We start from the raw sequence: 15976 nt of genomic DNA on the forward strand, positions 1-15976 counted from the left end.
CTCCCCTACTCCCATGCAATCCTGTGTTCCCAGGAGGAGGGCAGCAGTGGGCCTTCTCCCCAGATGCTTACTCAGCATCACCTTCCCCAATACCCAGGCTTCCTTGGTCCCTCCCACTGCTCAAGAATGAAGACACATATCTTGGTCATGGGAAGATGTCTGCCGTCAGACATCAGAAGCTACTGATTCCAGACAACACAGTACCCAAATTGGATCACTTGTCCTTTGACCCTTAGGCTCCTCATCACAGCACAGACACCTTCAGCACCACACAGCCACAGACTCCACATCCTTGCAGACATCCCAGCATGCCTTCAGACACCATCCACGTGCGCACATACACACACATGTTCTCACCGGTACAGTTCCTTACAGATTCACAGGGCAAGAGCTCGAGTGATGCCTGTGTACAATACACACAGGCTATTATGGCCTTCCAAGGTCAATTCTGAAGACTAAAAAGGGGAGGAAGAGCTGATGCCCCCAATACTCCCAAGATAGTCTTCCAGACACATGCTCCCCAGACCGGGGCTCTAAAGACAGCGCAGAAGGTGGTATTAGTTTATGTCTATTCCTTCCTGGAGGCAGAGGAGTCAACAAGCTGACTCATGAGAGGCCCTGCCCTTGGTGGAGTCTGACGTACGTGATGTGGACTTGGGGAAGAGAGACCCAGGTGACAAAGTGAGCCTGATACAGGGGGAGAAATTTTTCAAAGTCACAGGCTTCAGAGAGCTAAGTCTCCCCATTTGACCCATGAGGAAGCTGAGGTTCAATGAGAAGCAATGATCAACCTGTGGTGAGCCAGCCAGTCAGGACAGAGCCAGGTCCAGAACCCAAACCTCTGGATCTCAAGCCCCTGTCTGGTTCCTGCTCAGCACCTGATCCCCAGCTCCCACCCTAGGGGGCTCAGAAAGAACAGTCTGTCCTTTGTTCTGATTGGTGGACTCCTCAACCTGCCCTTTGCTTCAATTGGGGAATGCCCTCAACTGTCCTTTACTGGAATTGGTGGGTGCCTGCCTGACCTTTGCTCTGATTGTTCAGTCTTCTGTGACTTTTCAGGCCAAAGGCAGGATAATAGCAATAAGGAGATCAGGAAAAGAAAGTTGGGGAGAGTTGGGGCAGCAGCAGGGAAGGGTTTCCCATCCGTGCCAGAGTGGACTGGATGGCAATGTGACCGATGAAACCCAAGGCTCTCTGCGGGCATCCCTCTGTCAATCTACCTCCTGGTCCTGCCCAGCCTGCCCCAGGAGTGGAGGGTGTTGGGTACAGGAACTGAAGCTGGGAAGAGCCACTTCAGATCTGGCACTCAAAGGGGCCTTCAAGGCTTGCTCAAATGCCATCTCCTCCATGAATCTTCCTCAGATCTCAAAGCAACCTCACCCCATTGCATCAACTCAGGGGAGGAAACAGCTCAAATTGCAAAGCCCATGAAGTGTGGGCTCAGAAGGAAGAGTCGCTGCTTCAGTGAAGGAAGGAGAGAATCAGTGGGAAGCAGGGAGATTCCTGAATTGAAGGCACAGATGGGGAGTGAGGCTCAAGTCAGGGGGCTTCAATCTTAAAAGGAAGAGGAAAGGAAAAATACAGACACAGCTTTACCTGCTCACATGCCCATCTACACATGCCACACAAATACATATTGCCATGCACACGCACAGGCTCTCACATAAACACGCACACAGACAGATCAAAAGGCAATCATATATTCAATGCATACACAAGGCTGCACTTAGTCATGCACGCCACACACATACACACATACACACACACACACACACAGAACTCAGGCTCGGGATGGGGTGAAGGAAGTCACATTTCCTGCCTTCACAGCTTTTTGGAACAAATATCAGTATAGATATCAGCATAAAAACCAGGCAATTTCCCAGAGAGAACTTGTGGTGTGTAGGAAAGAGCCACAATTTCCAGTCCTGTCCCAGATTGACTACAGAAGTTCTGTGTGGCCTTAAGCAACAACTTTCCTCTTCCGAGCCTCAGTTTTCTCGTTACTAAAAAATGGATCTTTCTAGCTCTGCAGCATATAGTTCTATGGTTTTGTGGTTTAATTCAATGAGGCTGGACAGATGAGTGGGTGGGTGGATAGATGAATGGGTGCAGGATGGGTTGGGGGTAGATGAATGGTGGATGGATGGGTGGGTGGATAGGTAGATGGGTAGCTGGGTGGGTGGGTAGATGGATAGATGGAGCCTTTCTGCTCTCCCCAGCTCCACCTGCAGCTTTGTAGTCTGAGGTAGGGCCAGTCAGCACCACAGACAGCACCATTACCAAGGACTTATCTTTCATTCATCCCAGATATCAAGAAAGGGGAGCCTGTTCTGAGTCAGGCCTCCTCCGAAGCCAGGGCTGGGGCTCAGCCTTGGGCTGGATCTGCATTTCTGCACTTATCTGGGGAGAGGAGAGGGTCTGGACTAAATTACTTCTAACTCCTTCTTAAAGCCTAAGATTCTATGAAACCAGAGACCTTGGTCTTACCCCCTCTGGAGCCACAAGCACAAGACCAACGCCCTTCCTGACGGTTGGGGTCCTTATGGAGAGCTCTCCACGAGTCTCTGTGCCTTTCCCCATCTCCACAGGTCCTCCTGTGGCTCTCCCCGCTGCCTGGCACTGGCTCCATGCCTCCTTCTCTACAAGGAAGCCTCACAGTGCCCCTCACACTGGCCTACAGGAAGGCAATAACGTCAAACTCAAGAGTCAAGTACCTCCCAAGGTCCAGCTGTGCTCTTGGGACTGTCCGTTCACACTGACTCATGCAACTCTGCTTGTGTTAGGTCCTCTGTGAGGCCCTCCTCTCTCTGTGGGCCTTGGTATCCCCTTCTCTAAAGGGAAGGGTCCTTCTAGATCCCCCCAGGACCTCGGAGTCCACAAATTCTCTGTCCATCACCCCTTCCCTTCCTTTCAGGTGGACTTGCCTCCCTCCCTGCCTCCCTCGGCCGACGTCCACCTCTGTCCCAGGCTGCACTCCTGTTCCTCTCCAGGAGTCTTGACGTCTTTTCCCACCTCCGCGTCCTCTCTTCCTCTCATAGCTTCTCCTCCCACTCTCCATCTCTCTCTCCTGCATACTTCCTGCCCCCACCTACTCCTGTGTCTCCAGCCCACTCCTCCCACAAACCTCCAAATAGTCACCTTGAGAACATGGGGAGAAAGCACCTAACTCAAGAGAAGCACCCACAGAATGGAGAACCCAGGAAGGCAGCTAGAGGGGAAATGGGGTGCCAGGCAAGTGTCATCTATGCCTCTTTTGCTTCCTCCCTCCTGTTCCGGTGGGCAATGTACACAGTCTCTTATCTTCCCAGGGGACGGGGCCCTTCAAGGGCACAGGAGAACTTATCGACCTCTGTGCCCAGCACGGGTCTGGCACTAGCAAGCACAGCCGCCCAGTCAGGGTGACTGGCAAAACTGCCCCAAAGGAGGCCTCCTGTAGGCTCAGACCAGAGAAGTCCCCTTTTGCTGAGCCTCGGCCCCGAGCCTCAGCCCAGCACCCAAGCTGACTCTATGCCTCCTCACAGCCTCACAGCACGCCCAGCCTGCAGAGTCAGAGACAAAAAGCAGAACAAGGTGGTTCCTCCTCCTTCCTCCCCACCCACCCATGCGTGCCACCTGGCCAAGGAGCCGCCTCTCAAAGACACTGGTACCTTGGATGCTCAAAGAGGAACTGCCTATGAGTGTGAATATCTTGTAGCCCCAGATCTCTCTCAATGAGGCTGAGCTGGACCAGGATCAGGAGAATAGAGGAAAGAGGCTTGGCAACCCTTGGGAGGCTTAGTCTGAAGGAGGAGGCAGGACAGAGACCCAGAACGCAGCTGGACTAGCCCAACTGTCAGTGCCATGCTTGAGTGAGGCATCAGGCTTTGGGGAGGGGAAGGTACCTTCCCAAGCACCTCCTGTGGCTAGAGGTTTCCACCAGGCGTTCCCCAATGTTCGTGTGCACCAGAACCACCCAGAGTGCTTGTTAAAGTGCAGATTGCTGGCCCTGCCCCCAGGGTTTCTGATACAGTAGGTCTGGGATGAGGTCCAAGAACTTGCATTTCCAAACATTCCTAGATGACACTGATGCTGCTGGTCGGGGGGCCACACCTTGAGATCCACTGTCACTATCTTGGATCCTCCTACAAGCCTGAGAGGTGCCTGTTTGGGTCATCCCATTGTACAGGTGAAGAGGCTAAGGACTGAAGGGGAGGGGCATTGCTCAGGTGAGAACAGCCAATGAGGGGACGCCCCAGGGAAGGTCCCATTGGAGGGGAGAGGCTGGGGATGGAAGGAGAGAGCAAGGCTAGTGGTGGGGAGACACCGATAACAAGGTAGTATGGACAGGGCCACTCGCAGCGCAGGAGCCCAGTCCTAAAGGAGGGACCTGTCAGAGACCTTTCCTCCTCCCTGCTCTTTCTCTTCCTCCCCTCCCTCCTCTACTTACCCCCTCCCCCTCCATGCCCCCATCCCTCTATCCTCCTGCCCACCCTTCGCAGACTCCGGCTTCAGTTGTTACTCCAACAGGGCCGCGTCTCCAGCCTCCGAGCCACACTGGAGACACGTGCACTGTAGAATACACCTGAGCCAGTCCCGGCGCCTATCAAGGGTGTCCCCGTCCACAGGAGCCTGACCCCACACTGTTGGCTCCTCCCTTCCAGCGTCCACAACCAGCTCCACCTGGGCCTCTCGCTCTTCCCAAGCCAGTCCCAGCTTCTACTCCAGCTCCTGCCTCCTCCAAAATGCCCTCCTGGTTGTCCCCTGCACCCTTGGATCCATCAGGAACTAGGTTTGGGGATGGATGAAGGAAAGGGAAGAGGGAAAGAGCAGGAGAAGGAAGGCAAGAGTTGCCTGCATGATCAGTTCCCCGAGGGCCTAACTCACTGGGATCCCCTCAGTCCCTTGCCCAGAGTCTGGAGTCAGGAAAGGAGGGAACAGTCAGAGTGGGAAGAGGGAGGGAGGCAGGAGCTGAGTGTGGGGAGGGGGAGGATATCTGCCCTGCGAGGCAGATATCAGATCAAGCAGGGCAGAGCCGGCTCAGGTCTCCTCCCACTCCCTCCCACCTTCAGCTGCCTCATCTACAAGGCAGAACCGAGAGTGGCTCCCATTCCTGCTGCCCACATTCTTCTGGACGCCACAAACTTACTCCCAAACACATCACAGCATCCCCCTCTCCATGCCATCACGGTCGTCCTGGTCACCTGGCATTCTAGCTCTCCTTGTCCTCTGGCCTGGGGCCCATGAGGCAGTTCAGGGCAGTCACAAGGAGGCAGATGCGGGCACACTCCTGAGCAGGATGGAGGAGGGGGCTCCCAGTCCCCAGAGGTGTGCAAGCAAGGACCAAGGCCCTGCCACCAGGGAGCCTATGCCCTGAGAAAGGCCCCTGGTGAGGTGGCTACCCTCCAGCTCTGAGTTCGGTGACCCTGAATGTCTGTACACCCTCCTCAGCCTCACCCCCTCAGAGTGGGTTGGGAGTTGGACAAAGCAAGTCCAGGAGCCTCCAAGAGGCAGGCATCGTGGCTCAAGCAGGAGAGGAAGAGGACACTGTGTGTCCCGCTGGGCCAGTGTCAGAAGAGAGTTTACATCCCTCAGGAAATGATGGCCAAAGAAATAACTGGATGGGTGGATGGATGAATGATGGATGAATGAATGAATGAATGAATCAATCAATCAATCAATCAATCAAGTGATTTCCCTTCTCTGGATCCCCTCCAGGGAGAGTTTGTTGTTGTTCCCTCTCCAGGCAAGTCTGACACTCCCATCTGGGGGTCCCACAGGCCCCCATCCACCACCATGGCATGCACCGTGTGCATCAATGCAGTGCCACCCTTTCCCTTCTGGCTCCCACAACAGACTGGGAGCTTTTGGAGGGCAGAGATTGTGTCCTGCCCCTCCCCGGGTCTCCAGCAGTACCCAGCCCCTCATAGGTGTTGGTAAGTATTTGCTGAGCTGTAAATGACTGGGTGAACTCCTGTGTCCCCAGGACTACTAAACTGTGAGGGCTACATGCCATCAAGGAGAATAGGGGTGTGGAGCAAGGATCCAGGCAGGGGAGATAGCTGAGACCTCTCAAAGCCTCCTCAGTCTGGCACAGTGACTGTCTTAGAGGAGCCTGAGGAATGGGGTGCCTCCTACTGAGAGCCTTTGGCAACCTCTCCCAGGTACCTCCGCAGGCCAGCAGGCCCTTTGTGCTTCAGGATCATCTCCACATGTGACCTGATCAGGGCAGCAGGTCAAGAGAGAGAGGTCTTCCCCAAGAGGAGCACTGTCACCATCACCTTCTTTTATGAGTGAGGTCACCTCCTCCAGGAAGCCTTCCTGGGTGGTCACTTGTCCTCCTCCCAGGCCTTCTGAGAATTCCCACAGGACCAGGGTCTACAGGACCCTAGGCCTCATGGAGTCCAATCCCAGCTTGATGGGGTAGACTAAGGCCAGAGGAGGCAGGGAAGGACTCACCCAGGCTCTCACCTGGAGCCAGAAGACCCATGCTTCAGCCCAGCCCTTTGGGCCACACTAGGACACCTTGTCCCAGAGTCCTGCTTGTCTTTGGGGCCCCTCTAATACCTGCCTTGGCCAGAGGATGGGCTGAGCCCTCTCAGATGTCAGGTGGGGCTGAGTGTCTGCTTCCAGGCCAGAGACTGGGTCTCTTGTTTCCTCGCTGTGCCCATTGTGTGTGGGAGGTAAATGCTGAAGGAGGCGGCCTGGCATAGGGTTAGTGTGGGCCTGCAGAGGGCGGGGAGGAAGGGCCAGCCTGGGGTGGGCTGGTGGGGGTGGACGGGGGGCAAGCCCAGCCATGCTGGTCTCCGTAGGGACAAGACAGAGAGCAGGGCACAGCGGCTGGCTGCCCAGTGATGCCTGCCCTGGGACTCTCCCTGACTGTCCCAGCGCGTCTTCTCCCTGCCTCTCAGCCTCCCTGGGTGCTTGGCTGCCTCTCTCTGTGCCCAGTCACCTCTCTGTATCTGTGCTCTGCGGCATGTGTGTGTCCCACAGCCTCCCACTGCTTTGTCCTATGACTGTATTTGGCTCTCTCATCAGAGCTTGGCCCATCCCAGCTGTTCCCCAAACCCCGGGGGGAGGGGGAAAGTGGAAGTATGAGAAAGAGAGACGGGTCAGAACAAGGACTAATTCAGAAGCAGAGGGACAGACATAAGAGCTGGAAGGGAACCCCAGGGACAGGTGGGGGCTGGAGAGGCAGGGCTGGCTAGGGAAGCCCCTGAGGAGAAGCCCCTGAAGACCAAGGCAGAGTTAGGGGAAGAGAGGGGTCCACCCTCTTCCTCTGCACTGACTCCTGCCCCCCTTCCCTCTCCCTGCCCCTGCAGGAATGTATGAGCACTTTTATTGTTCCTAAAAATAGCCCTTCTATAAGGGCTAAGGGATAAGCAATCTTCTGAGTGGGGTGCATCTGGGGCACGCCTGGCCTTTGGGGTCCCTGTCACCATGCTCCCCAGGTGGTCCCTCAGCTCCTCTCTCCCAGTGCAGTGCTTTGTTAAACGTAAATGTGACCCTGTCCCTCCCTTGCACAAGACTGTCATAGCTCCTGGGAACACCCCCTCCCCTCCTCCAGAGTGACAGGCTCCAAGCAAAATGCTCAGCACACAGCCTGGAGCAGGGCTCGCAGTCATCTTACCTCATCAAGGGGCTAAGAGTGAGGGGCTGCTCACTCCCTCCATCCAGGCTCTTCCTGTTCTGGCCTCAGGCCTCTTTGCAGCGCCCCAGCCTGATTCCCTGCACCCCTCCAGCCTCCCCACTCCAAGCCTTTGCTCCTCCATTTCCTGCACCGTGGTGTCTTCTCTTCTCTCCTGTTCTCCCTGCTCTGGCGCTCCAGAAGCCCCCAGCCCTCTCCCCTGGTCTTGTCCACCTATCACTGGGACTGTCATCCCTCTCCCGTCCTCCTCATAGAGCAAGCAGCAGGTTGAGCCACAGGGCCCTGGGCACATGAGGCACCAAGGCACAGAGCCCTCCTCCAGTGAAGGAAAGAGTTGGTGGAAACATGGCAGGCTCTGGGGCCCCACGCACTCCCCTGAACCCAGACCTGCTTTGCCCCCTTCATGTGTCCTCCCCAGCTTTGGCTGTGTTTTCTGGACCCCGGCCCCGAGTCTCTGTCTCTCTAATCAGTCTCCAGGGGAAAGCCCATCCAGTCTCACCTCCTCCCCGCCTCCAGTCTTCAGATGAGAGCGCCAAGCCCCAGAGAGGGGAGGCGATGGGCCTATGAGCCCACGGAACGCTGGCCATGGGCCTTGGTCACTCTGCCTCATTACACAGGGTCCCGGTCAGCGGGGCCACAGGGGCTGAGGCAGGCTCTCACACAGCCCACCTCCCAGTATAGCCCACCTCCCAACACGGCCCACTTTTCTACCCAGCCAGCCAGGCAGGCAGGCTGGCATCCAGAGTTATTTTCCTTTGGAGGGCCCAGGAAGCCAGAGAACAAACATCCGGAGTCTCTGGAACCTCTCCTACTTTCCTTCCTCACATCCCGAAGATCTGGGAGCCAGCATGAGATGCACGCAGTGCACACACACACACAGACGCATACACTGGGCTGGGTAAATATGTCCGCCTGGGATATCTTGTGGGACTGTTGTAAATCCATGGGTCCCTTAGACCCCTAAAGCCTTGAAAAGAGGATGATGCCCTCCCACCAGACCCTTGGACCCTCTATACAATTCAAACTAAATTTTATCTTGGAAATGAAAATTAAAATAGTTTTTGTGTGGTTTTTCTGACTGCAAAATTCTGGATACACTTATCAAAACTGACCTCTTCTCTTAGGTCACCAGCAAAGCAGAACTCCCACTTTGCTGGCGACCTAAGTGTGCAGCCTGCCCATTAATGGTCCACAGTGGCGAGTCCCTACAGGCCATCACATGATCATGGCAGACTATGTTCCCTGGGTCACTGGGAGAATGTCCGTGTGAAAGTATGTAGGTCTGTGTTTCTGTGGGAATCTGTAACCCACATGAGTTGTAAGAGTGTAAACATGTGTGAGTACCCGTGTCGATGTGTGTGCACTGGCCATCTGCACATGGGAGTGACCATGTGGGCCTGCAACTATGCCTATGTGATTCGGGTCATTGGTGTCCACGTGACAGTGGTGTAGTGAGTGTGTGGCTGTCTGGGGAGCTGTGAATGCACTAGCGGGTGGTTAGTCTTGTCTCCAAATGGTGAGTGAATGTGTGGCTGAGAGTGGTGGAATCTGAGAGGGTCTAATTCTCCTCTGTGCACCCCTGTCACTTCTCCCATCGCCTCCCTCAGGTGCGGGCTCATCTGCCTGCCCTGCCACACACCATATGTACTGGACAAGTCTTTGGACCTTCCTGGGATCAGTTCCTTATCCGTAAAAATGGTCCCTTCCCCCAGAGCTGCTGAGAAGATTAAACTGAGCCGTCAAACCTTGCCTAAGCTGACTCCCAGCAGGAGGCTGGGGCCACCTGTGTGCACATTAGAAAGGAAGGACCCCAATTCTCTGGGTAGATGCGGGCCTGAGGGGAAAGGCTTGGTGAGGGAGAGCGGGCTCAGCTTGAGCGCCACCCCACCTCTGCTGGAGCTCCTGTGCAAGGTATAGCCTGCATGGTTAAGAGGCTTTGGCCTTGCAGGTGACCAAGAAAGGGCAGCTTCCTTTCTTCCTGCCCCACCTTCAGGTGTGCAGCCTGGAACTAGAGGGTCTCTGATTATAGGACTGGGGTAGACACATTCCAGATGAGACTCTGAGGATACTTACCCCTCCTCACTTCCCTGGGGCCCACTCCTCTCCACCTACCCCTCAGCGCTCCCTCCCCAAGGCCCAGGAGAAGGCCCTTCAGAAGCCACAAGGGGGACTGACCAGAGCTGGGATGCAGAGCTAGGCAAACTGGGGCCTCTGAGACACCCCCAGTTCCACCCCCATTTTTAGAAAGGGAGACTGAGGCCCAGAGAGCAGCAGGGACCGTCCCAGGGATACAAGCGAACCCAGGAAGTCCAGGCTTCTGTTTCAAGGCCTCTGTAGCTGGGTTTGAGAAGACCCAAGCTTTGGACTCTGTTGGCTCCTGAAAGTAGCCCAAGAAAGCAGGTAAAGGTCCCAAAAGACAGGCACTTCAACACCTAGCCTCAGCTGTGGGTATGAACTCCTATCCACCCCCACCCTCCCGACTGGGACCAGATCCCCCACTGGTGTGATTAACCAAATTATGGGACTTTTTCTTGAGCAAATTGCATCAGCCTAATTGAATGAGGCTGCAGGAGCCTGGGCTGGAGGCTGACAGTACAGTGGTAAGGATGGCAGGGGAGAGGAGGGGGCAGGAGTGAGTGGGCGGGAGGGGGTATCGCTGACAACACCAAGCAGGGGACAGAAGTTGGGGAGAGGGAGAGAGGAGGACTGTGGGTGCAAGAAAAGCGGACACCTCACTCAGCGCACCCTGACTGTGCTCCTGCTGGTGCTCCTGTTATTTGGGGGCCTGGGATGCAGGTGTTGAGGTTGCTGCTCCCCAAGAGGCCATAGAGCATTTACCAAGTGCCAGAGACTGCAGGCATTGGAGCAATGCTTCATGTAATCCTCCCAAGAGCCCCCATTTTATACTTGAGGAAATTGAGGCTCAAGAGATAAAATGACTTGCTGAATGTCAGAGCCTAGACAGGGCTGTCTGACACCACGGCTCTGCTCTTAATCAGCACCTACGACATCCTGCTGAAATGCCCACATCCTGCCTCTAGGAAGCCTTCCTGGTATTCAGAGAAGAGAGGAGCTCGCATCTCGGCACAGACACCATTTCTGTCCCCATTCAATGTTTCTCCTCATCTACCCTACAATGTTCATGCTCCCTCCCATGCTCAGCAACTGGGGCTGGGGCTGAGCCCACCTGAATCACATGCAGCCCTGTCACCTATAGCACAGCTTCAGTCCCTCTCACTGTCATGAAGAGTCCTGCACTATGTCACACTCATCAACCAGGACGACGCAAGGAGACATGATCCCTGTGGCCTTCACAGAGCAGGTCCCACCTGCTTGGTGAGACACAGTCATTTCAGTGTCCACAGCATCCCACTGTCCCACATCACTGGTTGTCACAGGGCCACACATACAGTGATCTCTCACTGTCACCCTCACTCGGAGTCTCCTATATTTTCAGTGCTGCACCCATGTTCCCAAAGCCACCATGTCACCCTCACACAGCACCAGACACAGTTCCACACTGGCTCTGTGTCACTGTTACATCTCAGCATCATCCAGGTCCTCCTAGCCTTAAAAAACAAAAATCCAACGTTTCATCTATTTTAGAATTTGTCTAGCAGGTTTTTCAGTCTTCACCGAAAGCTCCCCCAACCAAAAAAAAAAAAAAAAAAAAAAAGTCTACCTTTGGTGAGATGACGTCACGTCTGGGATTTGCTTTAAAATATTTCAGCAAAGCAACCCATGAAATGGGAGAAAAATATTTGCAAAGCTTTTATCTGATAAAGAGGTAATATCTGGAATATATAAAGAACTACAATTCAACAATAACAAAAAAGTAAACAACCCAATGTTTTAAGCAGGCAAAGGACTTGAATCAACATTTTTCCAAAGAAGATATACAAGTGCCAACCAACACATGAAAAGATGTTCAACTTCACTAATCATTAGGGAAATGCAAATCAAAACCACAATGAAATGTCACCTCATACCCATTAGGATGGCTACCATTAAAAAAAAAAAAAAAAAAAAACAGAAAATAACACATTTTGGCAAGGATGTGGAGAAACTGTCCGTGAGAATGTAAAAAGGTACAGAAAACAGTACAGCATTCCTCAAAAACCAAAAAATAGAATGTCTGTATGATCCAGCAAGCCTACTTCTAGGTATACATCTGAAAGAATTGGAAGCAGGATCTTGAAGAGATATCCGTACACTTATATTCATAGCAGCATTATTCACAATAGCCAAAATGTGAAAGCAACCCAAGTGTCCGGTGCTGGACAGATGTGATCTGTCCATACACTGGAATATTATGTGGCCATAAAAAGGAAGGAAATCCTGTCGCATGCTGCAACATGGGTAACACTTGAGGACGTTATGCTAAGTAAACTTAAAAGCCAGTCACAGAAAGACAAATGCCACATGATTCCAATTACCTGGAGTATCTAGAATAGTCCAAGTCATAGAGAGAGAAAGTAGAATGGTGGGTGCCAGAAGCTGGAGACAGAGGAGGATAGGGGGCTGTTGTTTAATAGGTGCAGAGTTTCAGTTTGAGAAGAAGAAAGAATTCTGAAGATTGGTTGCAAAACTGTGTGAATGTACCTACCACAACTGAACTGTACACTTAGAAATGGTTATGATGGTAAAGTTTAGGTTATGTACATTTTACCACAATTAAAAAAAAAATTAAGCTTAAGCAAAGAAAAATGAAAGAACAGGTAGTGGGGAAGAGAGGAAGAAATGAGGCCAAATCCCAGCAACTGTTGAACTGGAGTGATGAGTATATGGCAGTTTCTTATATTATTCTCTCTGGTATTGTGTCTGCTTAAAATCATCCATAATAAAAAAAATGTAATGTCCCTTTTCAGCGACCATGTCCTTCTCTGCAGCCCTCACAGCCCAACATCTCCAAAGGGCTCTGCAGGCTCACGTCTTCACCTCCCTGACTATCCCACACAGGCCAGTCTGACTTCTGGCTCCAGCACATCACTGAAATGGCTCCCATTAGCCTGACTCACCCACAGGGCCCAGCACAGCACAATCTTCTAGTTCCCATCTTGCCTGTGGGCCAGCACCAACCACACACCGTCCCTGCCTCCCACTTGAGCCTCTTTGCCGGCTTGGCTTCTGACTTCACACCCCTGGTCTCTTCTGCCTCCCTAGCCCTCCTCCTCTGTCTCATTGCTGCTCCTTCTCACCTCCCCAGCCTCTAGACAATGGAACATGCAGGGTTTAAGGCTTGGTCCTCAGTCCCCACCTTTTCTGTTGCCAAGCTCCCTTTCTCCATTATCTGAGCCAGGTCCACAACCTTAACAAACCCCCATGCCTGTCGACTCCCAGGTGTATCCCCAGCCTGGCCCCGCTGCCCACTGCACACCTTCATCTGGATGCTTCCCTTAACATGTCCAAAACAGTTCACTCAATTTCTGCCTCCTTGTCTTCCCACCCCACTAATGCTGACCCTCCCGCTTGCCTTTGCCCATCTCAGAAACATCTCCACCATCAATCGCTTGGTTCTTCAAGCCAGAACCCTGGAAATTGTTCTCTGGTTTTCCCTCTTGCTCATCTTCTCATTTATCAGCAAGTTCTGTCATTTCTACTTTCAAATATCTCCAAAGTTGCTCCATATCTCTAACTCTTCTGCCATTCCATTAGCACAGGCACCACCATCTCCTGCGTGGGCAGCTGCAGGAGCCTTCAATTGCTCTGCCCACCTCCTATCTGCCTCCCCCTAACTTATCTCCCCTCCCCTGCCACGCACCATGCACACTCGCACACATACATACTCTGCAGCCCGAGTATTCTTTTTCTTTTCTTTTCTTTTTTTTTTTTTTTTTTGAGTTGGAGTTTCACTCATCACCCAGGCTGGAGTGCAATGGCGCAATCTTGGCTCACTGCAACCTCTGCCTCCCGGGTTCAAGTGATTATCCTGTCTCAACCTCCCGAGTAGCCGGGATTACAGGCACCTGCCACCACGCCTGGCTAATTTTTGTATTTTTAGTAGAGACGGGGTTTCACCAGGCTGGTCTTGAACTCCTGACCTCAGGTGATCCAACCGGCTCAGCCTCCCAAAGTGCTGGGATTATAGGTGTGAGCCACTGCACCTGGCCAGAGCAATCTCTTAAAACCATCCTTTGGACGGTGTTACTTTCCTGCCTGAACCCATCGGTGCCTTCCCATAACAGTGTCCAACACAGTGTTGTGTGTGCACACTGCATACTGTCACAACCATTACAGAGTATCACACATTAATGTCAGGCCCAGGGTCACACAGCATCACATGCCCACTTCCACACACTTGCTATCACTCCATGTCACTCCTTTGCACACTCAGCCTCACTAGATCATATGTTTGGGACACACTCAGTGTCACAATTCAGTGTCAGACACTTGAGCCACAGACTCAGGACCATACCTCCTACTGCAGCATCATTTGCTCATGTTTCTGTATTTGATTCTCATGGAGTCACACTCTCCATGTGCTCATTGTCACTTTCAGTGTCACATAAGTGGTAGCAGGCAATGTGCAATGTCACACACTTGGTATCAGCATCACACAATCAATATCACACAGTGTCACACACTTGGTGGCACAGCCACTGTGTACACATCTGCTATCATAGAGTGCCTCACATCCAGTGTCACATACTCAGTGACTCACCCACACACCACACAGTACCCTGTGATCATGGTCACATACTAGATATTACATGTCATAAGCTCCGTGTCACACGTGCAGAATGCCCCCTGTCCCACAGTGTCTCACTGTCCCTCTTGGCATTACCCTGGGTCCCACAGGCTCGGCCCCTTGTCCCCACCCCACTGGGCAGTCGCCAGGGCTGTTGCCCCGTGTCACGGCTGTTTCCTGTTGTTGTGCTCAGATTCCTCAGCCTCTGCTTGTTCCTTCAAGGATTTCCTGTTGTCAGGGCCCCCGGCAGGCCTGGCTTGTCTGGGATACACACCCCTAAGCCCAGCGGCTGGCCAGCAGGAACCCTGGGCCCTCTGCCTCCCCACTCTAATATTCTGGCTGGATCCATGGGACTTTCCATCCTCCCCCAGTCCACCAACCTGGATACCCCATGTGTCTGCACTGGTGCTGGCTCTGCTGGGATGGACAGAGGAGATCAGCTCCGGGCCCTGACCCAGTCCCAGGGTGTCCAGGCCTGTGCTTCCCAGAACAGGGCTCCAGGGCAGCCTGCACAAAGCTGTTACAGTGGCTGAACAACTGGAGGACAGGACCAGCCCAATGCTGATCTACGGAGCTCCGCATGAAGCTGCTGGAAGCCTGAGGAGTGGGAGATGGAGGGCAGAGGACAATGGTTCGAGGGTTTAAAGTTGAGGAAGACTTCCCAGACGAAGCGGCTGAGAGCCAGGAAACAGGGAGGAGGAGGAGGAGGAAAAGGCAGCCTGAGGAGGGGACACCAGGCTGGAGCCGGAACCTGGAGGAGACAGGATGGACCAGGAAGAAGAAAGGAATGTGAGAGAGGCGGAGGACATCTGTGGGGTTTGGAGAAAACAGGCTTCTCTCTCATCTGCTCCCACCTCTCCTTCAGCCAGCACTCGAACTCAGGCTCTAGGCAGGGGCCTCTGGCATACCCTTCCCTCCTAGCCCCATGGACAGCCCCCAAAAAGGGCTCTGCCAAGCCCCCTCTCCTTCTGCCCCAGCCAGTCTGCAGGAAGGACATATGGAGGCCAGTGCACACGCTTCTCACACAGCCTAAGATAAATATTTCCCGGGAAACGGAACTTGTTCTCCCAGTGTTTACAGCCAAAGGCCAGGCGGGACTGTAGGGGGTGGAGCCAGCTGGAGGAACCTCAGCCCTGGGCCACAGCATCTGGCCTGGGCACTGCCATCGACCTGCCTGCGCCTCTGAGCTAGCTCCTGCCTTTCCCTAAGTCTCAACTCCAGGTCATTGATAGAGCTGGCCCTCCCTGGGCCTAGGCCTGCCTGTGAGCCTGGCCTGGTCTCAGTGTGTGTCTTCTCTGGGTATAAGTCCCTCGTGCTTGATGCCTCCTCCTTTGGACTAGGTTTCTCTGATGGCAGGACCTGAGATGCCCATCTCTGTCTTTGTTTAGTCAGCCAGGGGTGTGGACAGTGGATGGGCAGGCAGAGAGACAGGCTGGAGTGGTAGCTGAGACTGCCTCCCCGGCCCCAGGTCCCTGCACGCCCCGGGCCCGTGTAGCCAGACAGGTGGGCACAGACAAGTGGCAGGTCCTCAGCACCCCCATGGATGCCAGATGCTATGGCCAACTTGTTGGCATCCACTCCCTTGGGGCCATGGGGCATTGTAGAGGCCACTGGCTCCTGATGTGCAGAATCCAGGAGGAGGCAGCCCATCTGGCAGTTAGGAG

General features: G+C 53.7%; 1 protein-coding gene and 1 non-coding gene across 4 annotated transcripts in view; one reads left to right on the top strand and one right to left on the bottom strand.

The window, feature by feature from the left end:
* Window positions 1–15976, bottom strand: part of PDE2A (phosphodiesterase 2A) — a 67786-nt gene that overhangs the window by 35843 nt on the left and 15967 nt on the right. The gene's annotated exons all lie outside the window — the stretch shown is intronic.
* On the top strand, window positions 11211–11273 carry LOC117081840. The gene has a single exon (XR_004436316.1). It is a non-coding gene; the product is annotated as a U7 small nuclear RNA (small nuclear RNA).

The sequence above is a fragment of the Trachypithecus francoisi genome, unplaced genomic scaffold (genome assembly GCF_009764315.1).
Source record: "Trachypithecus francoisi isolate TF-2019V2 unplaced genomic scaffold, Tfra_2.0 Lachesis_group8, whole genome shotgun sequence".
In the NCBI taxonomy this organism is placed as follows: domain Eukaryota; kingdom Metazoa; phylum Chordata; class Mammalia; order Primates; family Cercopithecidae; genus Trachypithecus; species Trachypithecus francoisi.